This window comes from Podarcis liolepis, assembly GCF_965112155.1.
Source record: "Podarcis liolepis genome assembly, chromosome: 6".
NCBI classification, from domain to species: Eukaryota; Metazoa; Chordata; class Lepidosauria; order Squamata; family Lacertidae; genus Podarcis; species Podarcis liolepis.
The window spans coordinates 72,498,071-72,524,391 of record NC_139559.1 but is presented as its reverse complement, the minus strand read 5'-3'; the positions used below and the strand labels follow the sequence as shown (position 1 = coordinate 72,524,391).

Sequence of the window (26,321 nt, the reverse complement as noted above, 5' to 3'; positions counted from 1 at the left end):
ACAGTATTATTAGTACAGAAGAACTAATTTCTTTCTTTAAAGAAAGCAAAAGGGCTGAGTTACTTCTTTCCAAAGGCTTTAGGAGAAATCATTCCTTTCTTAAGGTTGCAATCCTATACACACTTTCCTGGGAGCAGGTAAGGTTTACTTCTGAGTAGGGAAGCCTAGGATTTCATTGAAAATCACAAAATGAATGCAAATATTGTTTCAAATGAAGCGTACATTTATCAGATATACGTGTGTGCTTTACATTTAGTCTATCTCCCGTTTTACTAGCTGAAGAATATATTGGAATTAGAAGAACTATTTTGTTGGCTAAGGGATGAAGTGGAAGGTTTTTTGTCTGCTAGAGATGATGGAAGTTGACCAACGAATATTTCAGGCGTTTGTTTTAGACAGCTTTGCAAGCAAGTACCTGTAAAGACAGTTCTTCCATTTGAAAAAAATAATAATTCGTACCCACCTTCAGTAGAAGACTCTGCCGCCCCCCAGGAGGACTTTTTCATATAGCTTTCCCTAAACAAATCAGATGCTAAAGCAAAAGTTTTTTCTCTGCCAGTGCAGCCACCTGCTTGCATTGCTCCTACTCCCTCCAGAATCACATCTAGGAAAATCTGTTAAGACCATGGTGCCTAATCCTGCACACTTTGGGGTGAAAAGCAGTGCCTGAATTATGGGGGGTTGTGTGTGTGTGTTGATCCCTCAACTCTCTTGGATAACACAAAGGGTACTCTTTGCAGCAGAAATAAAAGTGGGGCACACACGTACTTGAATGTATGTGCTGAGTATCAGGATAGGGCCTCTCATGCATCGAGATCCATATTATGCGTTTGAGCCGATACCCAGAAAAAAGACCGCCTGAGCTGGTAGGGATAATCCTTAGTGCATCGCTAGTTCTTCTTTTCACTCAGGTGACATGCTCGTTGACTTAGTGTTGACATGTACTTCAGTCAAAAGGCTGCTGTTATCTGTATGTATTGTCAAGATACATAATTCCATCTCTGATCATTCGTGCTGTGCTAATGAGAAATTATTCTCTCTAGAATGCAGTAACTCCAGAGCGGAGCAGTGGTTGCAGGGTTTTACGCCTGTGAAATACCCGGAAGATGAAAGGACATATATGCATATAATTTTGCAGCCATCAAATCTGCATTTGCAAAATCCAAACATTTTTACACGGGGTGTGTGTGTGTGTGTGTGTAAGCATAATGAGACTTGTTTGGAGAAGAGGGAAATTTAGAAATCGGATTGGTGGCAGTAGATTCTCCCCACTCAGAGACAGGAGGCATTTTGATGCATTGTCATTGAACCCATGTAGCTGTATGTTTCATAGATTGATTGAAACTGATAGCAAGACATTTCTATCTATTTCTAATATTGACACTGTGTGTATATCTAGCTATCTAGCTATATCTGTATCTATAGGATAGGGATGATTTCATATTTGTTGGATAACACCTTGCAAATATTATTATTATTATTTACTATAGATTTGCAGATCAAGACTTATGGTACAATCCTAAGTGTGTCTGCTCAGGAGTAAGCCCACTAATAATTGCTATTGCTATTATTATTTACTATAGATTTGCAGATCAAGACTTATGGTATAAAATCCTATGTGCAAGTAAGCCCTGTTGAGTTGAATGGGACTTACGCCTATGTAAGCATGCATAGGTTTGCAGCCTTAGACATTTGTAATCACACCTTTTAAGAGTTGATATGCATATGAGCATGAATGGAAAAGGAAGTAGATGCTCTCATTTCTCTTCATTGCATTATAACTGAAGCTACAGTATAAACTGAGTGAAAATGGCCTTCTGAAATTCTCTATTCTGTTTGCAGGCAGTGAGGTTGGGGTATTTCTCTGAATATTCTCCATTGGGAGAAGAAAACCTCCAATAGGTTTTGTTTTTTGCAATAGGACCACCTATTGTGCATCACAGCATCTCTCTTATTTCCCAAGATACTATTTTTCTGCTGCTACAAGCCTCAACTCTATTGGTAACTTGGCCACCATTTTGCATCTTCCAAATTGTCCCAGGCATAATATTGTTCTGGGGCGTTATGCTTGTGTAGGGATGGAGGGGAAAATTGATTCTGCTCTCATTCAAAGGCAAATCTACCCAATTCACACTACCTAATTCACACTTTCATGAAACAACATGTGAAGTGAAACACAGGCATCCTTCAAAATTTGCATTTTGTAGGAGCTAGCAGGAGATCCTATACTAAGCACAAAATTTATTGCAACGCCACCAATAGGAAGTAGATTTCCACCCTGCCTTCTATACCTCTCCCTTGCTTATTTTTTTTTTAACCAGCTAGTTAATACTTACAGTTATATCGATGACATGGAGAGCGTCTGAAATTTAGAAAAATAATGCTAAAACATTGAAATAACCAGAAATAAATAAATAGGTGTGCAATTTCCCAAAAAGGCATTGTATAGCGCAGGAATCCCCTACCTGTGGCACTCCAGATGTCTTGGCCTACAACTCTCATGATCCCTAGCTAACAGGACCAGTGGTCAGGGATGATGGAAATTGTAGTCCAAAACATGGAGGGCTAAAGGTTGGGAATGCCTGGAAAACAGCTATAATGTCTATTGTACTACTATCGTATGGGGATCTCTTAACAAAGAATTCTCTGCACTCCTGCAAAACTACAGTTCATTGTTTCTTTGTGGGAAGCCACAATAGTGAAATCTGTTTTCAACCCTCTTTAAATTGGTAGAGAATATTCTGTTCTGCCAGAGATTTGCAGAAGCCCAAATCCGCCTTTATACACCAGGGACTGTAGAAGACCTTGCAAAAACAATCTGGCTGGACATGTGCACAGTTTTGATTACAAAACTTATTGCATCAATCAACATTCAGAAATCCCCACCTACTATGAGAACCATCAAAAGTCTATTTAATTACATTAAACTTTTAATTCATTTCAATTTTTAAACAGAGGCAAGTTGCCATGTGCCCTTGGAGATGCATAGCCATGTTATATTGATGTTGCATATGTAACAAAACTTCACTAGGTTGACTGAGTAGTGGTTTTCTCACCTGGTCTACTCTTCCGGACGTGGGTTGTCAGTTTGTCCATAATATTGATGGACAATATTAATCTGAAGTCCCAAAGTTGTGAGATCCAGATTTCGAGCTGGTGTGCACTGAGAGTCTTGCAATAGTAAGCTGTGCTACAGTCATCAGGTGAGTGATGAGATCCCTGTGGGAAAGCTGTTGAACAGTTTCTGAATAGTACAATAGGAGTGGTATTTTAGGATCCAAAGAGATACTTTGTTTTCTGACAAGGTCTGCTTCTTGAAAAACTTTTTTTCCAAAACAAAAAGACTTTGGGGCATTGCCACCACATGTGAACTAATGAGCTAGTAACATTACATTTTCTCTAATGCATAGCTGATACATTTTTAGTTTGCTTTCTCGATAATACTGGGTATATATACCATCAATATGTAACTTGGAGTGCATTTTTCTAGATTCTTACTGAAACAGATTTACAGGGAACTTTTAGCCAGATTCTGTTGCAGAATGTATCAGCTAATGGCTCACTCATCTCTTTTCCCCAGCGTGCCTTTAGAGATGTGAGAGGCGACAGCATTAGAAAGTGTAATGTTTTGTAGATTTGGGAGACAAGGCCTTTACCTAGTGGATTGTAAATGGACACTGTCTTTTCAAAAGGATTTGGATTGTTAATTGCCTAAAAAAATGCAGGACCTGGTACACTGCATATAAATTACTTGGCACTCTAGCCAATTTTTGTTGTAATTCAGGTCCTGTAAGAAGTTGTTGACCTATAAGAAAACGTTTGGGCCAAAAGAGCCTCACTCCCATTGTAGTAGTTCATTAATTTACATATTTTCTCTCTCTTTAGGTTCTTTGGGCAGTTAAGTTTAAAGATTATAATAGCTGGGTACAATAAACTAAACAATATTCCACGTGTGTATTCCATGTTCATGTTTTGTTCGTCTTCCTAAGTAGATTTTATACTTCAGCATATCAGCTTGTAATGCTCTGAATGGTGGAATTTTTATTTGGGTAAGGATTGTTTGAATTAACATGAATTGAACTATAAACTGTGTGTACACTGAACTAGTTCATTCTGTAAATGTGTGTTGGACTGAGTTCCTTTTGTGTCATGTTATACTTCAGCTAGAAAAAGGTCCTTCTAAAAATGAACTTCCCAAGCTCTGTTGAAATTGCATCAATATTTTCTATGGATCGGGGAGCTCCAGTGTTTATTGTAGCTCTGTGTCCTTTTCCATGAGCCATGGAAGCAGAATAATTTGTGCAAAAGAAGCAAAGCTATCCAAATGCACATAATTTACACAGGTTGTTAATTGGTGGTGCAGAAAGGGCTAATCTGTTGGACTCCAACTCCCTTCATTCCCAGTCAGCATGCCCAATGGTCAGGGGTGGTGGATGTTGTAGTTCATCGACATCTGAAGGTCACTAGATTAGCCAACCCTGATGTAGATTTTAGTATTTCTTGACCCCACGACATACTATATGGAGCTTAGGCTATAACGGGCTCTTCCAGGCAACCTGCTTATTAAGCATTCATACTGATTTTTATATAGGCTGTAAACCACCCAAAGTGGCTGGGGAAACCCAGCCAGATGAGTGGAGTATAAATAATAAAATTGTTGTTTTTGTTGTTCTTGTTTGCTTGCACGGAGCTTACACAGAAGTTAGACTTTATTAAGCATTCATTCATATTGCTTTGTGGGGAGGTTGTACAACCATGAACATTTGTCCTGGATTCTTTGCTTGCACAGTGCTGATACATCTTCCTGTCAATCAATCGTTCACCCCACACTTTCCCCAGTGTATTTCCCTGTCACATTCCTAACTGCAAAAAGTCAATAAAGGAAGAAGTTTCTTGGATCTCTCTCTTGCAAAATACTCTCGGCCTGAGTGGTGAGCTGGCCTGAGTGGTGCAGAGGCCCTGGAAAGGTGGGATAGATTTCACATATATATGAAATCTCCCTCTGTGCCCCACACTGAGAGCCAGTGTGGTGTAGTGGTTAAGAGCGGTAGTCTCGTAATCTGGGGAACCGAGTTCGCGTCTCCACTCCTCCACATGCAGCTGCTGGGTGACCTTGGGCTAGTCACACTTCTCTGAAGTCTCTCAGCCCCACTCACCTCACAGAGTGTTTGTTGTGGGGGAGGAAGGGAAAGGAGAATGTTAGCCGCTTTGAGACTCCTTAAAGGGAGTGAAAGGTGGGATATCAAATCCAAACTCTTCTTCTTCTTCTAACCCCTGGCCAGAGAGAGACCATGGCTGTCTAGAAAGCCCCAGAGAACGTATAACTTGAGAGCCAGACCCCAGCTTTTCTGCCAGGCTGCCTGCCTTTTCATCCTACAAAACAGCACCCTGGCGCCCCCTGTTGTTCACTGCGGGGTGTATCATGCTAGCAGACTGTTTTCCAGGCGTTTCCTAATGGATGTGAGCAGAGACGGCTGATGGGAGCTAATTGCTTTAATTGGCCGCTGAGCCATTAAAATTTCTTTTTGTAATTATAGGATTTTTTAATGTGATTATTATTTTACGTCGAGTGAAAGCTATTCCACACACCCCTCCCCTCTGGAGCAAAGATTGGGAGATGTTTCAGGCACTTCGAAATAAATTATTCAGGCTTCTCTCTCATCCCCATCCCAACCTCTGATCTCTTCCCTCCAGATCCCTCATTCAGGAATGGTGAGTCCCCAGCCTGTGTTCCCCCTCCTCTCCTAAGGCAGATTGCAGTCCCAGGCGGTGGGGGTAGAAGTGAGCTAACAGGGAGTATGTTGCTGCAGGCTTCGCCGCCATCTTAATGCCACAGAGTCATGTACAGTGGTACCTCGGGTTAAGAACTTAATTCATTCCAGAGGTCTGTTCTTAATTTGAAACTGTTCTTAACCTGAAGCACCACTTTAGCTAATGGGGCCTCCTGCTGCTGCCGTGCCACCGGAGCACGATTTCTGTTCTCATCCTGAAGCAAAGTTCTTAACCTGAAGCACTATTTCTGGGTTAGCGGAGTCTGTAACCTGAAGCGTATGGAACCTGAAGTGTAGGTAACCTGAGGTACCACTGTATTATACGAAAACTCCCTCTAACAGAGAAGCTCACAGACCTACTTCTCCTTTACATCTGCAGGTGGGGCAGAGGATGTGCTGGACTGTAGTCTTGCCTTGGTAATGGACTGGATGAGAGCCAACAAACTGAAGTTCCATTCTGATAAGACTGAAGCACTGTTAGTGGGTGGTTCCCAAGACCGGGTGGTGTGGGGTGGGAGTTTGCTTGCTCTTGATGGGGTTACAACTCCCTCTGGAAGAGTGTGGACTCAGCTTGGGGGTTACTTCTGGACCCTTGGCTGTTGCTTGAGGTTCAAGTGGCCTCCGTGGCACAAAGCGCCTTCCAGCAGCTTTGGCTGGTGGCCCAGTTGCGCCCTTTTGGGACAAGGAGAGCCTAACTTCCACCATCTATGCTCTGGTAACCTCTAGGTCAGATTGCTGCAGTGTGTTATAAGTAGGGCTGCCTCTGAAGATGGTGCAGAAACTCCAGCTGGTGTAGAATTCGGCGGCCAGGTTACTCACCAGGGACAGAGGTTTGAGCATATTACACCGATCCTGGCCCGACCGCACTGGCTGCCAATTAGTTTTGGGGCCCTATTCAAAGTGCTGGTTTTGATCCACAAAGCCTTAAATGGCTCAGGAGCACAATAGCTCAAGGATCACCTCTGTCCACATGAGCTTACCCGGACCCTGTGATCATCATCTGAGGCCCTCCATGAGAGGTCCAGAGGGTGGCAACACGAGAACAGGCCTTTTCTGTGGTGGCTCCCACAGAAAAATAATATGGGACGCGGGTGGCGCTGTGGGTTAGACCACTGAGCCTAGGGCTTGCTGATCAGAAGGTCGGTGGTTCGAATCCCCGTGATGGGGTGAGCTCCCATTGCTCGGTCCCTGCTCCTGCCAACCTAGCAGCTCAAAAGCACATCCAACTGCAAGTAGATAAATAGGTACCACTCCAGCGGAAAGGTAAACGGCGTTTCCGTGTGCTGCTCTGGTTCACCAGAAGCAGCTTAGTCATGCTGGTCACATGACCCAGAAGTTGTACGCCGGTTCCCTCGGTCAATAAAGTGAGATGAGCGCCGCAACCGCAGAGTCGGCCATGACTGGACCTAATGGTCAGGGGTCCCTTTACCTTTACGATAAATAATATTGATGGGCTCCTGGTGCCCCAGAGTTGGAGACCTTAGCTGGCCCAGTCCAAGTACCAGATGGCGAGTTGGGGGCTGCACTGATCACCTGACCTCCCTCTGGCTGTGTCTCTGCAGCAACCCAGGCTAGACAGTGGGAGCGGTGAGGCAGTAGTGAAGTTGTAGTTCCAATGCTCCAACAGCAGCTCCGCTGGCAAGTTTTCGCCGTGCCAACCTCCCTGCCACCTGCCACCTCCCCCTCTCCATCCTGGTGTGTCGCAGCATCCCAGTGGGAGGGAGGTTAGGGGAGTAGCGCAGCTCCAACACACCATCTGCTACTCTAGCAGACCCTCTGCTCTGTACTTTTCGAGCTGCTTCCTTAGCTGCTGATGCTCTGCTGCCAAAACAAATCTTCTCTCTATTATAGTGTCTTGGGTGGGTGGGTGGGTGCTTCAAGGCTGCCCCCCCATTGAACTGCCTTCAGTGTTAGACTGATCTACTTAGGGTTGGTGACCTCGCTTCTTCTCCATTCCAACCTTGTGAGAGGAGACATCTGGCTCAAGGCGTTTCCTACCTTAGTTAGAACTCAGATTTTTCCTATCAAGCACGTATATCTTGCAACAAATGTAGCTTCCTCATTCCCCCTCATGCTCACTGGAAGGACAGATCCTGAAGCTGAGACTCCAGTACTTTGGCCACCTTGTGAGAAGAGAAGACTCCCTGGAAAAGACCCGGTTGTTGGGAAAATGGAGGGCACAAGGAGAAGGGGACGACAGAGGACGAGATGGTTGGATAGTGTTCTCAAAGCTATCAGCATGAGTTTGACCAAGCTGCGGGAGGCAGTGGAAGACAGGAGTGCCTGGCGTGCTCTGGTCCATGGCTTCAAGAAAAGTCGGACACGACTAAACGACTAAACAACAACCTCATTCCCCCAAACTCGGGAGTATTAGATTATATCCCTTGTAAAGTGTGCTTCTCCAGTGGATAGTCAGTGCTCAGTTCAGCTTCACTCCAAATGTCAACCTGAGCAAGGGTAGAGCTGTACAGAGAGGTGTTAGCAGGGCAGGCCTCACTATCACCCTCCCAAACTCAACCAGGTAAGCTGCAGTGATGCCAAGGTCAGGCCACTACTGATATGTCAGTTTAAAGCAGTTACAGCAGATTGCAGATAAACGGCTCAGGATCGCAATGCTTCAAGGACCGCCTCTTTCCATATGAACCTATCCGGACCCTGAGATCATCTTCTGAGGCCCTTCTTCATGTGCCTCCTCCTCTAGAGGTCTGGAGAATGGCAAAACGATGATGGGCCTTCTCTGCAGTGGCTCCCCGTCTGGAATGCTCTCCCCAGGGAAGTTTGCCTGGCGCCTTCATTATACACCTTTAGGCGCCTGGCAAAAAAAATGTTCCTTTTTAACCAGGCCTTTGGTTGATCTGATTGACACCCTGTGCCCTTTTAAAATGTGGTTTTTTTGTGGGGTGTGGAGGGGGCTATTGGGTTGTTGTTTGTATTTTTATTATGTATTTTGTGGTTTTATATCTTGAGACCTTTTTGAGACCTTCTTGAGATCTTTTATTCCGAGACCACTGGGTATAGGGTAATATATAAATTCAATAAATGATGATGATGATGATGATAGATTGAATGGATATACAATGCATCTCACCATTAAGGAGAAGACTGTGACCAGGTGACCTGACTGAAGTGCTATTTTCCTAGAAAAATAGGTGCCAGAACTCACCACGAACCTCTCCCTCGTTCTCTTATAATGGCAATAGTGCCCACCTGAGAGGGGCCGGAACTGAGTTCTGGTGAGTTCCAGCTGAAAAAAGCCGTCCCTGTGTGTCTGCTCAGTCTGGTGCCTTAAGTAATAACAGTTGATGGGGAACTTCAAGGCACCTCCTCCCTCCCTCCCTCCCTCCTTCCTTATGGTCTTCATCTTTAAATCAGACTTGGATCTGATGGACAGCCCTTGAAGTAGATGACTCTTTCAGGCAGAGGACCGTCCATTGGAAAGTAGCGCACGCAGCCAACTTAGTTTGTGGGGCTCTCCTACCGGAGTGCTGGTTTCTGCACCGGATTCTATCTGGGTAGCAATATTTATATGAAACTCTTTAACGATGAGCCGCACTCCATGCGCCCAATTCTGGATGTGTGTATCCCAGCGTGCGGCTTTGCATATGCTGCTTGCCTTAAAGCTTCTTCCACACCGATTCAAAACAAACACTAAATAAAATCCAGCGCCAGACATGAATCCTGACATCCCTGTGCCCAGCCTCTGACTGTGCGGATTCTGATTCTGAGAAAACGCTGTTTCCTTATTGCAAAAAGAAGAAAAAAAGGAGTAAGGATAAGCAGCTGGAAGACCAAAAAAAATTATTACTTTGGAAGCTCTGCGACTCATTTTTTATTTGTAAAGATTTATGAACAGAAGAAGAAGGTAAAGTTTAATACTTCACAGAAGAGGATGGTGGCAGAAGGGACGCCGACAAAAGAAGGCAGCGGAATAGCAAATACGCTTTATGCGAAGGGAATTATTCTTTAAACATAAAAAAACCCAGAGATGTGGCAATCACCCGTCCAACTCTGCGGCTTTCTGATTGGGACGCAAGGGTGAGATCTTGCTAACAATGCGCAGATCTGTATATTTAATTGCGACCCGCTTGTATGTTCCTGTTGAGGGAGGATGCAGATGACAAGCGCATTTTATATATATATATGTATCTGAAGTTGACAAAACCAGGAAGGAAATAACTGACAGATGAAAAGACAGCCAATGCTGAGCTAACAGGCAAATACATCAGTACAAAGTCACCTGCTTTCTGTGGGGAGCAGGAGTTTGTTTTATTCTGCCTCTCCAGAGTTTTATCTTCTGTCTGTGTGATGGGCAAGAGAGAGGGAGGGAGGGAGCTGGGGGAAGAGAAAAGCTAATGTGCCCAGTTTAGGATATAAACATGCAGATGAGATGAGAGATCTGACATCATGTTTCACTCAGGACTTTAAACAGAGGAATAATACAGGCTTTCTCCTGCTGTGGAAAAGGGGGGGGGGCAGAGAGAAAGGGGGAAAGATTGTGATCATTAAAAAAGAGAGAGCAACCTAGCAGCTGGTTCTAGGTGTGTTTACACAAAGAACCCACTCAGTTCAATGAAACTTACTGCCAGCCAAGAAAATGTGCATAGGATTGCAGCCTTCAAGCCATTTGCACCTAAAATGTGTCTGCCTGCAGGGACGGCCCTACCATTAGGCAGAGGGAGGTGGTGACCTCAGACAGCAGTAGGCAGGGAGTGGTGCTGAGGTATTTGGAAGACAGGGCTGTGTGTTCCCCATGGCCTGCTGCCTATATCTGCAGCTGAGTATGCTATTCTGTCAGCAGGACCGCAGTAAGATTCAATTGCTGTACATGCAATTGGGAGGGGGCATCTTCTCCTTTGCCTTAGGTGGCAAAATGTCTTGGGTTGGCTCTGTTATCAACATACATCTGCAAGAAAAATGCTGTAAGTATACCCTATGGCACAAGACTTTGGGTATGCCAAGCATGGATACCTATTTAGAATTGCCTATTTCCAGATGTGCCTTCCTACCCATACATTGATGTTGTAGGTGGGAACCTTTAGCCTTCCATATAATGTTGGGACTACGACTTCCATCATGCCTCACCATTTGCCATGCTGGCTGGGGCCCATGGGAGTTGGAGTCCAGCAATTTCTGGGTCTTCACCATCTCTGCATTAAGCTCTTCTGCTCTGAGGTGGGGCGGAGAGCATGGTGCCCCAGCCATGGAATTTTCTCTGCAGAGAGGTCTGCCAGCAGAAATATCTTGCTGTCCTTTTTGCAGCAGACAAATACCTCTTTATTTTCTCAGGCCTTTTAGCCTTAATTTACACCCAAATGACGATCTTCCTTTACCTATAATGCCATGTTGCCTTTTAGTCTTTGTGATTTTATAATTATTTTTTATTTCTATTATTCACATATTTAAATGGTTTTTTTTCCTGATAGTCTGTGGTTTTGTTTTGTTTATTTTTTTAAAAACAATCTGATGCAGAAATTCTTATTATAGAGCATTATAGATATTTCTGTATTAAGTAAATAACAAATGTTAGACAAAGTGAGCTGAGTTTTATATCATTTTCTTTATTCAATAGTGTGATCTGTCATCAAGGCATGAGGCAGGTCCCGATAGACTAAGTGGTAAAATGTTGCATTAAAATCTGGTGAACCTAATTCATAATCTAAAAAACTCTGTAATGTTAAATGTTATGAGCATGATATTTAAACTACCACTTACTGTGTTAATCAATAGTTTCCCCAAAAGCTAGCCCATTGCTTTCAAAAGACCATTAACTCCCAAAATACACTCACTCCACAGACATCTGTATTCTCTCTCTCTCTGTTGTATGTGCAAAGGACGTGGGTGGCGCTGTGGTCTAAACCACTGAGTCTCTTGGGATTGCCGATCAGAAGGTCAGTGGTTCAAATCTGTGTTGCTCTGTCTCAGCTTCTGCCAACCAAGCAGTTTGAAAGCACACCAGTGCAAGTAGATGATGATGATAATGATGATGATGATGATGATGATGATGATGATGATGATGATAATAATAATAATAATAATAATAATAATAATAATAATAATAATAATTTATACCCCGCCCATCTGGCCGGGTTTCCCCAGCCACTCTGGACGGCTCTCAGCAGAATACTAAAAACACGATGAAAAATCAAACATTAAAAACTTCACTAAACAGGGCTGCTTTCAGATGTTTCCTTAAAAGTCAGATAGTTGTTTATTTCTTGAACATCTGATGGAAGGGTGTTCCACAGGGCGGGCGCCGCTACTGAGAAGGCCCTCTGCCTGGTTCCCTGTAAATAGGTACCGCTGCGGCAGGAAGGTAAGTGGCATTTCCATGCACTCTGGTTTCCGTCATGGTATCCCATTGCTCCAGAAGCGGTTTAGACATGCTGGCCACATGACCTGGAAAGCTCTTTGCGGACAAACAGTGGCTCGCTCGGCCTGAAAGTGAGACGAGCGCTGCAGCCCCATAGTCGCCTTTGACTGGGGTCCTTTATCTTTACCCACCTGCAAAAGCAGTTGGAGTTCACCTGTACAAAGGTGATAGTGCTTATAGGTGTGTGCATTTGACTTTACAGCATTGATCTGCAATTGTTCGGGGCCTGGAAGCACATTTGGAAATCTAAGAAACTGCCATGGGTGCCACATAATACCCACTTCACAGGAGAAAAAAACAATTGGTGATACTCAGACCAGCCACCAAACTTGGCAAGACATCCTAAAACACAGACAAAAAAGCACACAATAGCCCTGCAAACCAAACCCTGCACCACCACCCCAATCTCATTCTTTTTTTTAAAAAAAGAAATTAGTAGGGAGAGAGGGCATTGGTACACACCAAATGGGGTGTATGTTGATGCCACGGTAAGCATGGGTGTTACATTGGGGACCCCAGCTGTGCAGTGTACACTCGCCTCTATGAATAAGCCATATAAAGATATTATTAATATTATTATTTGTATACCACCCACAAGTCTCAGGGCAGTTCGCAACATAAAAACACAAAATACATAATAAAAACAAAAACAATTCAATAATCCCCCCTCCCCAACATATTTTAAAAGGGCATTGAGTATCTATTAGCTCAAAGGAACGGTTTTGCCTGGCGCCTAATGGTGTAGAATGAAGATATGAACAAGGTGTCTGAATGGTGTAATCAGAACCCACCCAGTTGGCCTTGCATATATATTTCTAGCAGCATTGTATATGGCGTTGCTCAGGACTTCTAAGAAACCCCCATAGCCAGCTCAGTTTTGAAATGGGTGGTTAAAATCAGCTCGGCTTTGAAAGGTTCCGCCCGCCATTTTGATTCAAAATGGCGCCCAGTTGTATCCAAACAGAGACAAACGCCTGCTGGCTTGACCTCCGGAACCACCCTGCGAAACATGCTTATGACACCTTACGGGGTGTCCAAACGCATAGCAGGCAGATGACTTTCCACAATACGCCGTTGCGTGTCTCTGTATAGCCAAGGTGATCAGAGCTCACCTGCCCTGGAGAAAGCCTTTGTTCTCTCTGCATCGACTTTGTCTGCTCCTTTTGAACCTAGACAAGGTTCCGGTGGGGGAGGCCTTTTAAGCTTTCAGCTTGGAGATGTGGGGGTGAGGCCTTAACCCTGCTCCCAGCTCCTTGTGGGGTGGGGTGGGGGGAGAGAAAAGAAACCACAGTGGCCTCTTTGCTTGGCGACGAGTGGAATTAGGAGGCGTTTAACTTTTTGCCAGGCGCTTTCATCGCAGCTCTGCCGCTTGTCCCTTCTGCTTTTAAAGGAACTAATAACTTTCGCAGTGAGGGGCAAATCCTGTTAATGAACAAATTAAAGTTCAACCTGTTATTCAAGTTCACAGCGACGGGCCCCACTCACTGCTCTTTTAATAAGAAGAGTTATACATGTTACTTTCTCTTTCTCTCCCCTGCCCACCCCCCTCAAAAAAACCCCTAACGTTGATTAACTTGGTCAGGCTTTTCAGATCTGTCCCCCTGGCTAGTAGAGCGATGGCTTCTGGATGGAATCTGACCTTAATCCGAGCTTAATTTGGCAACTTTTGTAAAACACATAAAAGCCCCTGTGCAACTTTTGTGTGCTCAAATGATTCCATCAGAGACAAGCGGACCCACAGGAAGGGGCTCTGTTGCCCCCACCGCCCCAAGCAAGATCTCGTTGCAGTCTAGCCGGCTAATTTTTCATTGGGTTTTGAAGGAGAGGGTCCGGTTTACGTTATATCGATTTCTTTGAATGATGGGTGTGTGAGAAAGAAGGAATTTCCTCATCTCCAAGAGAGGGCTGTGCTGCAAAGGAATTTGGAGGCCAAGAGGGAAGGAATGTTGCTCTCTGCATGAGGTTATCTCCCCGGCCACCACCCCCAACCCCTTTTCTCTAGCCTCCTCCATTCAGATTTGGTTTTCGAGGCCTGTTGTTGTAAGCAGTCCTCACCAGGCCCTGAAAGTTGACACTCGCCAAACGCAGGCTCCGTGCCTCCTCAAGTGGTCTCTTAAGATATAACGCCAGGATCCGGAGATTTGCAGTGTGATGCAGGGATGGCTGGAGAAATTTGGTTCAGTTCACGTGGAATACCAAAATCGAATCTGCACTTTCTGAAACCACGTGAGGGGCAGAATGCAGCCATCCTTCAAAATTCGCCCTTGTCTGAATTGTGCAATGTGGTTCTCCAACCAAACAAACGCATATATTGGGTGTGTGTGTGTAAAAATGCATGTATCGGTGAAAATAATGTATGGGAATGCATTTTATTAGAAGTTGCTTGCAAAAATGTGGACATCAGCCAAAAGTGCTTACAAAAACGGGTTTTATTAGGTGAAATTCATATTAAGTGCTGATGAATTTTCATGGCGATTTCTTAAATTAAAAATAAATAAATCGCTAATCGTTGAGGAAATGTGGTGAACTGAAATTAAGAAAGAAATTAAAAACAGGAGAGAACTGACATTGACAGATCCTTCCGTCCCTAAAGTGACAGCAGAACATGTCCTTGGTTAAAGGTAGCCCTGACCATTAGGTCCAGTCGTGACCGACTCTGCGGTTGCGGCGCTCATCTCGCTTTATTGGCCGAGGGAGCCGGCGTACAGCTTCCGGGTCATGTGGCCAGCATGACTAAGCCGCTTCTGGCGAAACCAGAGCAGCGCACGGAAACGCCGTTTACCTTCCCGCCGGAGCAGTACCTATTTATCTACTTGCGCTTTGACATGCTTTCAAACTGCTACGTGGGCAGGAGCAGGGACCAAGCAATGGGAGCTCACCCCGTCACAGGGATTCGAACCGCCAACCTTCTGATTGGCAAGTCCTAGGCTCTGTGGTTTAACCCACAGCGCCACCCGCATCCCTATGTGCTTGGTTAGTTTGGGATTATTTGCCAGTGGAAGACTGTCTGTGGGTGGCAAAATTATGAACATATGATACTGTCTCCTACAGAGCCAGACTATTAGTCCATGCAGCCTCGTACTGTTTGCTCTGACTCACAGCAGCTAGCCCTCTTAGGTGGATTAGATTGGGACAGAGTGACTTACCAAGGTGACCCAGTCAGCTGCATGCCTGAGCAGACATTTGCATCCAGGTCTCTGTGGCCTAGGTCCAGTGCTCTATCCATTATACAATGCTGTCTCTCAGCAACTCTGATTGCAGCAGTTCTTCCCTGCCTCTGACATGCTCCCAACCACTGCAACTGCTCTCTCTACCTTCTTCCAGTGTGCATTTCCCAAAACAGTACATGAACTTAAAACTCGGCTTTCCTTAAAAAGCAGTGCTTCTTTGAAGTTTGCAATGCTGTTTCTCTGTCCAAAGTAATGTGTACCAAAAGGGGGGAGGGGGCTATTGGGGGAAAGTGTGAAAACAGCATACTGAGATGCCTTATGTTCGGATAACTGCTTACTAAAAGAGCCAGTGTGGTGTAGTGGTTAAGAGCGGTAGACTCGTAATCTGGTGAACCGGGTTCGCGTTTCCGCTCCTCCACATGCAGCTGCTGGGTGACCTTGGGCTAGACACACTTCTTTGAAGTCTCTCAGCCCCACTCACCTCACAGAGTGTTTGTTGTGGGGGAGGAAGGGAAAGGAGAATGTTGGCCACTTTGAGACTCCTTAGGGTAGTGATAAAGCGGGATATCAAATCCAAACTCTTCTTCTTCTACTACTTCTACTACTAAAATGCATGCAAATATGCACAAAATTGTGCACAAATGCCTATATGAAAAGGAATGCACATTAAAATGCTGGTGGTTTTCACCTATGTTGCAAACTGGTGCTGGAATGTGATGAATGGGACTTAAGAAACCCGAACTCCGAGATTTCACCATCCTCCGTTCCCTCTCTTGTTCTCTCTCTCCCATTCGAGAACCTTTAGCTTTGCCTGAGCGGGAAGGAAAATGCCTTTCTAGAGCTTCTCATCAGAAAAGAGCACACAGAACATCTAGGCAAACATGAGACATCTGGTGGAGAGATCACTTGCTCTTTCCCAAACACATCAGTCTTGAAAACCACATGTCAGAAAATGCCGGTGAACTGGCATACTGGTTTGAATGGCATACTGGTTTGACCTCAGTTGAATTCTTATCCATGCCACCAAATGCCCCAAAATAACAAATAGTCCTTAAAACTGCATGCTATTTGATAATTTAATCTTGATATGGGTATGGGTATGAACTGGATGAATAAAACATCAGTTCTATATAATACGAGGCTATCTGACAGTCTTTCTTAAACTTGGGTCCCCAGATGTTGTTGGACTACAACTCCAATCATCCCTGACCACTGGTCCCAGTAGCTAGGGATGATGGGAATTGTAGTCCAACAACATCTGGGGACCCAAGTTTGGAAAACGCTGCTGCTATGTGATATAATAGCTCTGAAAATGCAGTTTTCTAGACTCCGCTGCAGTCTTCAGCAATTGGGGATGTAAAAAGAGGCTTTGGGGCTGAGAACTCACTGCTAGAGTCATTGCAATTAGCACTCCCTTCTCAATTGTGGGCTAGGACCATGAATTAGGAATGGGCGAATCAGGCAATTCAGATTTCTTTCTTTTTCTTCCAGTCTTTGGGTCAGCTCTTCACATTTCCACCTCAGTATGCTGCTGATTTTACTTTCTTGGGCTCCATGATCACTGCAGATGGTGACAGCAGTCACGAAATTAAAAGACGCCTGCTTCTTGGGAGAAAGGCGATGACAAACCTAGGCAGGATCTTAAAAAGCAGAGACATCCCCTTGCCAACAAATGTTCGTATAGTTAAAGCCATGATTTTCCGAGTAGTGATGTATGGAAGTGAGAGCTGGACTATAAAGAAGGCTGATCGCCGAAGAATTGATGCTCTTATGGTGCTGGAGGAGACTCTTGAGAGTCCCATGGACTGCAGGAAGATCAAACCTATCCATTCTTAAGGAAATCAGCCCTGAGTCCTCACTGGAAGGACAGATCCTGAAGCTGGGGCTCCAATACTTTGGCCACCTCATGAGAAGAGAAGACTCCCTGGAAAAGACCCTGATGCTGGGAAAGATGGAGGGCACAAGGAGAAGGGGACGACAGAGGACGAGATGGTTGGACAGTGTTCTCGAAGCTACCAGCATGAGATTGACCAAACTGTGGGAGGCACTGGAAGACAGGAGTGCCTGGCGTGCTCTGGTCCATGGGGTCACGAAGAGTCGGACACGACTAAGCAACAACAAATGCTGCTGATTTATTTATTTAAAAACATGCGTAAAATTCACCAGCATTTCACTGCAAAATTATCCTAATACGTGCATCGATTTGTGCGTAGTTTTGCCTAATGCCAAATGGTATGTTAAGTTCACAAATATATGCTGTTTTATGCACACTTTATGAACACGCATCTTTATGTACACAAGACTTGTCCGGAGAAGCGCGATGCAAAATTCAGTGAAGCACAGGTTCCAAGGGATCGCCGTTTCTCGGCCAGCAAAATTCAGTGAAGCACAGGTTCCAAGGGATCACCGTTTCTACACCTCATTGCAAGCGCGAATGAGGCAGGATCGCCTTCCAGTGCGAACTGGAGCGACTTCCTCTTTGCATCCAGACCGTGATGTCAAAGGGTGAGCGCTGGTTCTTGTCAGCTTTCTAAAACCAGCGGCTTCCTGCAGCCAGCATTCGATAACCCCCAGAAACACAAGAAGCGCCCTAAAGGAACTTGGCTAGAGGGGTGGGCTGGTGACTGATACCCTCCTTGGGGCAACATGGTGGTCTTGGGGGAGTATCGGGAGCTATTGTGGTGATTAGAGAGTCCCGCCTCCCCCCTCAGCTGATCTCGAGGGATTGGCCAGATGGGCTGCCCTTGTGCTTCGCTTCCCTTTTTTATTTTTTTTAAAGACCTCTGGGCTGCAGAGAAGCTTGATATAATCACCATGACAACTTGCCATCTATGAGCATACAAATCATGGAGATGAAATAGACAAAAGATTAGGCCTGCCCTGAAAAGTACAATAAGTTTCTTATTTAGCATTTAGATAACTGCCTTGCCTTTCGGAGCAAGCTTCAAAGTTGAAGCCAGTTTAGACCAAGAGGATTAATTCTTTCTCCCGCATGCTTCATTGAATCTCTCATTACCAAACTTTGTCTGTATTGATGTAAGATTTGATTGAAGATTAGAGCATTTAGCAAATCTTGCTTTTCTGCATGTATCAGGCCTTTTCAAGCACAGCCCGGTGCTGCCCCAGTGGTCAATACCCTTACTTTTATCCAGTGTCTGCTTCATTTAAACTTAATCAACTCCATCAATGAACTGGAACAGGGAAACGTCCCTGCGGTAAGAATGCGGTGCTCTTCTTAGATAATTCTTTGCTCCTGTTCCCCAGTCTGTTGGTGTTAAACCCAAAATTGCACTCTGATGAACTTCATCAATATGATAATGACAATTGGGGCTCGATAGCCGTCCTGGATGTATGCGGATGGTTTCTGTGCATGCATAGGAGAATGGAAAGTGCGTCGTGAAAACCAGATACAGTGACTTGCACTTATTGTTCCTGCTAACTTCTGCTTAGCTTGCCTTTCTGGGATTTTATTTATTTGCTTTTTTTTCAGGGGGGTGGTGTCCACCAGATCTCCTCGTTGGTGATTTTGGAAAGAATCATTTTGGCCGCCCTTATTTTCAGGCTTGGCACAGGCGACCTAGCAGCGAAAACGGTCCTGAAATGCCCTTGAGCATTTTGTTCCAGGTGGAATGTGTGGCTCTCCCAAGATTTTCATAGAATTGTAGAGTTGAAAGGTAACCCCGGGGGGCATCTAGACCAACCCCCTGCAATGCAGGAATCGGCCATGCAACCTCTGCATAAAATACTGCAAGGAAGGTGAGTCCACTGCCTTCTGAGGGAGCCTGTTCCGTTGTCAACCAGCTCTTGTTGGAATCTCCTGTCTTGCAACTTCAAGCCATTGGTTCGAGTCCTACCCTCCGCAGCAGGAGAAAACAAGCTTGTTCCATCTTCCAAGTGAAAGCCCTTGAGATATTTGAAGATGGCTTCTCATACAGGGGTGATGGAACTGCCACACCTTTGCCGCTCTGGAGGCTGGAGGCTTGATATGGAATGCTATGCCCTCAGACATAGGAATCATCTGTGAGGGGCTGTGGGGGCTTTGGTCCCCAGAATAAAATATTTAAGGGGGCTGGGCCTCCGCAAAGTTGATGGACATTCCCATTCAAATGGTGTGCGTGCACTGTGTCATGTGATCGATTATGCGGGCTGGGGCCTACCTGGACCCCCACAATATTGTATTCAAGTTGGCACCCCTGCCCTCAGACTAGGTAGGGTCCCTGACGCCATTGGACTACATCAGCCTCCCATCAGCCCCAACCAGCACAACTGGGAATGTTGGGAGTTGTAATCCAACATCTGAAGGACATCACATTGGCAACACTTGGGTGAGAAGCTGGCTGGGGTTAGTCAACCAGTGAGAGCAGAGCGCTTCACACATGCTCTGAGAACCTCCTCACTGCCACTTCCGGGAATGAGCTTGATAGCTTAAAAATAGGGCTCTTCCAGGCAACCTGTTTCGCTGAACTTTCATTCTGATTTGCTTGCGCAAAGCACCTTATGTGGAGGTTAGATTACAGCTGGCCTTTATGGAGCATTCCTTCTGATTATGTTGTGGGGTGTTTAAATGTCTTCCCCTCCATCATTCCACACTTTCCGCTTCCATTTCTCATCGCTTGCCTAACTGCAAAAAGCCCCTTCTTTTTTGAAGTGGGTTTGCGGCGCTGAAGCGAGCTTCGATCCACTTCGATCTGAAGGAGCGTCTCCACCCCCACCGTTCTACCCGGACACTGAGGTCCAGCTCCAAGGGCCTTCTGGCGGTTCCCTCGCTGCGAGAAGCCAAGTTCCAGGGAACCAGGCAGAGGGCCTTCTTGGTAGTGGCACCTGCCCTGTGGAACACCCTCCTACCAGATGTCAAAGAGAACAACTACCAGACTTTTTGAAGACATCTGAAGGCAGCCCTGTTTAGGGAAGCTTTTAATGTTTGATGCATTACTGTATTTTAATATTTTGTTGAAAGCCGCCCAGAATGGCTGGGGAAACCCAGCCACATGGGCGGGGTAATAATAATAATATTAATAATAATAATAATAATAATAATAATAATAATAGTAATTTCAATTGCACCAACCAAAATTTCCCAGTGTTTCAATTCCTCGTGCAAAGCACCAGCCATCCAAGAGCCTAGAACTGTGTGGGGTGTTGTTTTTAAGTGACCAGGCTGATCCTTGCAGGTGATAAAAAGGAGTTTCTTAGAGCATGTGCAGATTGCTTTGTCTCCACTACCGGCTTTAGTCATAGGGCACAGCATTCCACACCCCCCCCCTCCTTTTAGAAATTAACCTTTGACTATTCAACCTTTGCTGAGAACAATTAGCCACCGCCCGTTGGTAGGGATGAGGATTTGTTGCCTGGGGCCAGCCTGGTCAGGTGAATGCTTTGGCTTGGGGCCTTGAATTATGTGCCCGCTTTCTTCCCCTTGTCAACAAGTTTCCCCAGCAGTAGAGGACAGATCAATCAAAGCTGACAGGGTGCATGTGAAGCTTTTACGGTGTAAATCTGGAGCTCTCGTCCCAGCCCAGCGGCTGCTGCATCTGTATATCATTTTTATACGGCTACCAGTAGAGCAATTTCCAAAGTATTTGCAAGGAAAATGGATGTCCCCATCTGTTCGCAGCATCATAAATGTGCCACTTTTGGAAGCTTTTCCCCGGTAATCATATCTTTAATGATGAACAAACTTGTGATATATACCTTTCCATAAAATGGGGTTTTCTTTCACTTTATTGTGATTGGCTGGAATAAATAGCTTTTCCATATGTTAGGGAGATAAAATATAAGGATTAGCAAGGCTCGTTTGCTGGATCGTAAACAAAAGAAACAATTCATCCCAAAGACTCCTTAAACAGAAACAACTACAGAATTGAGAGGTGTTAATGAGGGAGGTCCGGTGGCCTCGGCCATAAAGAGAGGAAGAAATGCAATAGAACAGCAGTTCCCAAGCTGGTGCCCTCCAGATGGGCTAGACTACAACTCCCATCATGTCTGCTTTGGAAGAATAACATCTGACAGGGAGAACCTGCAGTTTTTTACATTGTTCTGTAGTTTTCTAATGCAGTCAGCCTTATCTGACACTCGGTCATTATTCTGGAGAAATGTTTTAAATGTAGTTATGGCATACATTCTAACATTTCTCTGATGAAAATAGGGACATCCTATTCAATTATCATCATCATCATCATCATCATCATACCCTGTACATCTGACTGGGCTGCTTCCAACATATATTAAAACATTAAAAAGCTTCCCTATACAGGGCTGCCTTCAGATGTCCTCTAAAGGTTGTATAGTTATCTCCTTGGCTCGGCCGGTTGCATATCTCCATACCCTTCAACATTTATCCAATGAAATTAGGGACATCCTAAGGGATGCAGGTGGTGCTGTGGTCTAAACCAGTGTTTCCCAACCGGTGTGCCGCGGCACACTACTGTGCCGTGAGACACCGGCTGGTGTGCCGTGGGAGGGAGGCGGGCGAGTCGGGCGGCGAGAGGCGGCGGCGAGGATCCGCGTCGAGCCGGGGGCGGCTCCGCGGTGGTGGTGCCGAGCGGCGGGGCAGCTCGCGCAAAAGGGAGGAGCGCGAGACAGCGGAGGAGGAGGAGGCCGGCATGTCCGGGCAGCAGCAGCAACAGCAGCAGCAGCAACTCCCGGCGACGGCTCCTCCTCCGCCCGCTATCGCCGCCACCACCACAACAGCCGCCGCCGCCTCAGCTGCCGCCGTCCCTCAGTCCCTCGCTCTGCTGCCTCCTCCCACCCCGGCAAGGGGAAGGGAAAAAACGTTCACTTTTGTGCGTCCCCCCCCCCGCGTGACGCTGCGCGCTGACGTCACGGGGCGGGGCTTTAATGGTGGTGTGCCGCGAGATTTTTTTCCGGTAAGCAGGTGTGCCGTTGCCCAAAAACGTTTGGGAAACACTGGTCTAAACCACAGAGCCTAAGGCTTGCCAATCAGAGGGTCAGCAGTTCAAATCCCCACAATGGGGTGAGCTCCCTTTGCTTGGTCCCAGCTCCTGCCAACCTAGCAGTTCAAAAGCACGGCAAAGTGCAAGTAGATAAATACGTACCGCTCCAGCGGGAAGGTAAACAGCATTTCCGTGTGCTGCTCTGGTTCGCCAGAAGCGGCTTAGTCATGGTGGCCACATGACCCGGAAGCTGTACGCCGGCTCCCTCAGCCAATAAAGCGAGATGAACGCTGCAACCCCAGAGTCGTCCGCGACTGGACCTTTACCTTTACTTTTTAAGGAAAAGTAGGACATTCTGGGATCAAATCAGAAACTGGGACAATTGGAGGGGCTGTTATGAGCCTTGATTTTTTAAAAATCTTTGTTTGAGTCTTTCCTGTGATTTTGCTGTGACTTCATCATTGCTTGGGTCTTCACCGTGAGGCAAGGCAAATGGCTGTGGTGCAGTGGTAGCTAGGAATGTTGGACCCAGGAGGCTTAACTTCAAAATCTCCCACAAACCGTGCACCTTCACTGTGTGATCACGGGCTTGTTCTCTTTGGCGCAGGACTATTGTCATCACAAAGTGATATGTCTGTGTATGATGCTGCCCTGAGCTCCTTGGATGGTGGACCAAATTACGGAGGTTGAGAAATGAAGACCTCTTGGACATCGAAACCAGGCTCCTGGAATTCTACGAGTGTCAAATCTTCATGGGGACTTTATATGCAGCTGCCTTCTCCGCTGCTCCTACCGAGCTTTGTAAAGTTGTGTTAAAGAACGTAGGGCAGGGAGGAAGCAGCTGGAATACAACTCCCATCAGCTCCACCCAGCGGTCAATGGTCAGGGATGGTGGGAGCCATAGCCCAACAGCTTCTGAAGGACCACAGATTCCTCTATCCTTGCCTTAGAACAGTGTTTCCCAAATGTGGGTCTCCAGCTGTTTTTGGACTACAACTCCCATCATCCCTAGCTAGTCAGGGATGATGGGAATTGCAGTTCAAAAACAACTGGAGACCCATGTTTGGGAGACACTGCCTTAGAATGTGGACTTCCTGGGGTGAATAGCTAGGTACTTGGTTGATTAAATGTCAATATCTTCAATGTATTGTATAAATTTACAGCCCCTAATGGAGACTTTATCAAGCTTGTGGATGCAGGGACAGACTTTGGTCTTTCGAATTTCAGCAGTGCCCTGTGTGAGCCCAACAACTGATGCCCCCTCACCTCTTGCCTCCCGTTCTTGCTCAATTCACTATATCATCACTGCGACGCCCTGCAGGCGCCCCCTAGGCTCAGCACCCATTGCGTCGGAACCAGTCGTGCTGCCCTAAATCCATCTCTGGCAGATGTGCACAAATACATTGCTCCTTGTGCCATTTCTGATGGGAGGCCAGGATTAGGCCATGTTGTTCCAGCAGCCCCTAACCCACTGAATTCAGTGGCCAGACTCGGGCTGATTTGATGAAGCCAGCTCAATATGAGACAATAGAGATCACAACTTCAACTTGCCGATATTTATTAATACAGGCACCTTGTACACTGCCGAATGTGAGATCCTGATGTGGTGGGGAGCCACACCAGCACCTCAGGTTTTCATGTTTTAGTCTGCCCCCAGGTTTCCATGTTTTAGTCTCCTTTCAAAGGCTTGTAGAATTCCAGCTGTGGAGATTCTCTGATCTTGCTCCTCCTGTTATGAACAGTGCAGGTCCCTCACTCCAAGTGGAACAGCGGTTCATCATCCTCTGGCAAGATAGCGATGAACGGCAGGTTGTATTCTCTGCCTTTTGACTCTTAACAATGCTTTAAATTCATGCAGACTGCACAGAAACAACTTCACCAAGCATCCAAATTACATAAAATATATGTAATTTTATTTGTATGCCGCCTTTCCACAGTTCAAACCATGCTCAAGGTGGCTTCCGGCATGAAAAAATTACAACAGGAACAGAAGCAGTCATCAACACTAAACAGAGAATTAGAAAACACAAAGCCAAACTGACAAATTTCCACATAAATCGCAACAAAATCTAAAATAATTTTACCAAAAATCAACCTTCCCCGCCACAGTACCCCAGCCCAGCAGCAGGAAATGTTCCAAGTAATAAAATATCCCCTTGGGATCCCAAGGCTGCTTCAGAAATAAATGCCCTTTGCCCACCAATCACATGTTATTCAGTGCTTTCTGAGGTGCTTGTGTCAGAACAGAGGAAGCTGCCTTAACACTGAGTTGGGCCATTGGCCCATCTAACTGGCAGCGGTTCTCCAGGATTTCAGACAGAGTACTCTCCCAGATGTTGGGGACTGAACCTGGGGGCTTCTGCATGTAAAACAGATGTTCTACCCCCAAGCTTTGGCCCTTCACCATTAGGTATGGAAATATTTCTCCACAACGGTGAATTTTCCCCACCCTTCCCAACAGCAATTTCCTGGAGGCCTTTGCCCTGTTCTAGCAAATTTCCTGTGGATGCAAAGGCTCCCAAAGTGCCGTATTTTTCGCTCTATAGGACGCACCGGACCATAGGACGCACCTTGTTTTATAGGGGGAGAACAAGAAAAAAAAAATCTCTCCCTCTCTGCTCAGTGCCCCTTCAGCGAAGCGGCAAGAGAAACGGAGCCCCTTCCATTTCTCCTCCCGCTTTGCTGAAGGGGCGCTGCGCAAAGAGGGGGAGAATTTTTTTTCTTATTCTCCCCCTCTAAAACAAGGTGTGTTCTGTGCGTTCAACTGTGCTGCCCCCTGAGCTTGTGGGGCTGGCGGTGGGGGGAAGCGCTGCTTCCCCCACCGCCAGCCTCAAAGACCAGGTCGAGGAGCAGCGCAAAGGCGGCGCGCTGCCTTCCCACTGCCCCCCGAGCTTGTGGGGCTGGCGGTTGGGGGAAGTGCTGCTTTCCCCCACCGCCAGCCTCAAAGATCCCTGAAGCCTTCGGAGCGCAATGCGAGTTCCCGCTGTGCTCCGCAGGCTTCGGGTTCCTTTTGCTGAAGCCGGGGGAGCAAGACTCCTGGTTTCAGCGAAAGGAACCTGAAGCCTCCGGAACGCAGCGGGAACTCGCGCTGCGCTCCGAAGGTTTCAGGCAGCTCTCCCTGAAGCCTGGAGAGCGAGAGGGGTCGGTGTGCACCAACCCCTCTCGCCCTTCAGGCTTCAGCGATAGCAACGCGAAGCCAAGGAGCGCGGAGGGAACTCTCCCTCTGCGCTTTGGAGGCTTCACGTTGCTATCGCTGAAGCCAAGGAGCCTGCATTCGCTCCATAGGATGCACACACATTTCCCCTTCAGTTTTGGAGGGGAAAAAGTGCGTCCTATAGAGCGAAAAATACGGTACGTACAAACGCCCTGCGAGCTGCCCATTATTTCATGGCAGAACATCTCTGCATGTATATCTCTTGGCACATGCAGAAAGGCGTCTTCCAATGTTCCTGTCCACAGGCACTCTGGTATCTGCAAGGAGTTCCTGTGTTTTTGGACTGCGGTGAAGGAAGCAACTCTAAGTGCGCTAAGGAGGAATACACACACAGGGTGTGTACCCACCACCCATTTAAAGCATACGGCTTCCCGAAGGAATCATGGGAAATGTAGTTCACCCCGCAGAAAGCTACATGCCCAGTACCAGAAACAACCTGCAGTTCCCAAGATTCTTTGGGGGAAGCGATACGTTTTAAATAGATGGCCTGAAAGCAGCTCAAGACAGATGTCTGCTTTTAACATTTCAGATAAACTATCGTGGCCCAGGATTCTGACAAAAACCTGGAGAGTCGCTTATTTCCTATCCCCTATTGACAAAGCAGCCATATTGGCTAATTGGCTGAGATTTTAATAATTCATGCTAATTGAAATATTTCATCTAATTAATGACTGCGGCTATGATAGCTGGCCTCAAGAGTTGCAATGACAATAGGAGCAGTACATCTTTTTAAGGTTTAAAATCTTTCTCCTCTGATTCCCTTGGCTTGATATATGGGCTAAGAACACAAACATTATCTTTTAGGAAAACGTGACTCGGTGCCGTCTCAGAAGACAGGCCCAATACTGCTCTTCATGAAGTCCTTTCCCGGAAGGCTTACCATGCAAATTCAAACTTAAGGTG

At 46.1% G+C, this 26,321-nt stretch overlaps 1 protein-coding gene across 1 annotated transcript in view; it reads left to right on the top strand.

The window, feature by feature from the left end:
• The window catches only part of ZNF644 (zinc finger protein 644), a 96,412-nt gene extending 78,831 nt beyond the window's left edge, over positions 1–17,581 (top strand). Inside the window, exon 14 of the transcript XR_014527904.1 lies at positions 16,803–17,581. The gene's annotated coding sequence lies outside the window, so the exon portion shown is untranslated. The remainder of the gene's footprint in view (positions 1–16,802) is intronic.
• The last annotated feature ends 8,740 nt before the right edge of the window (positions 17,582–26,321 follow it).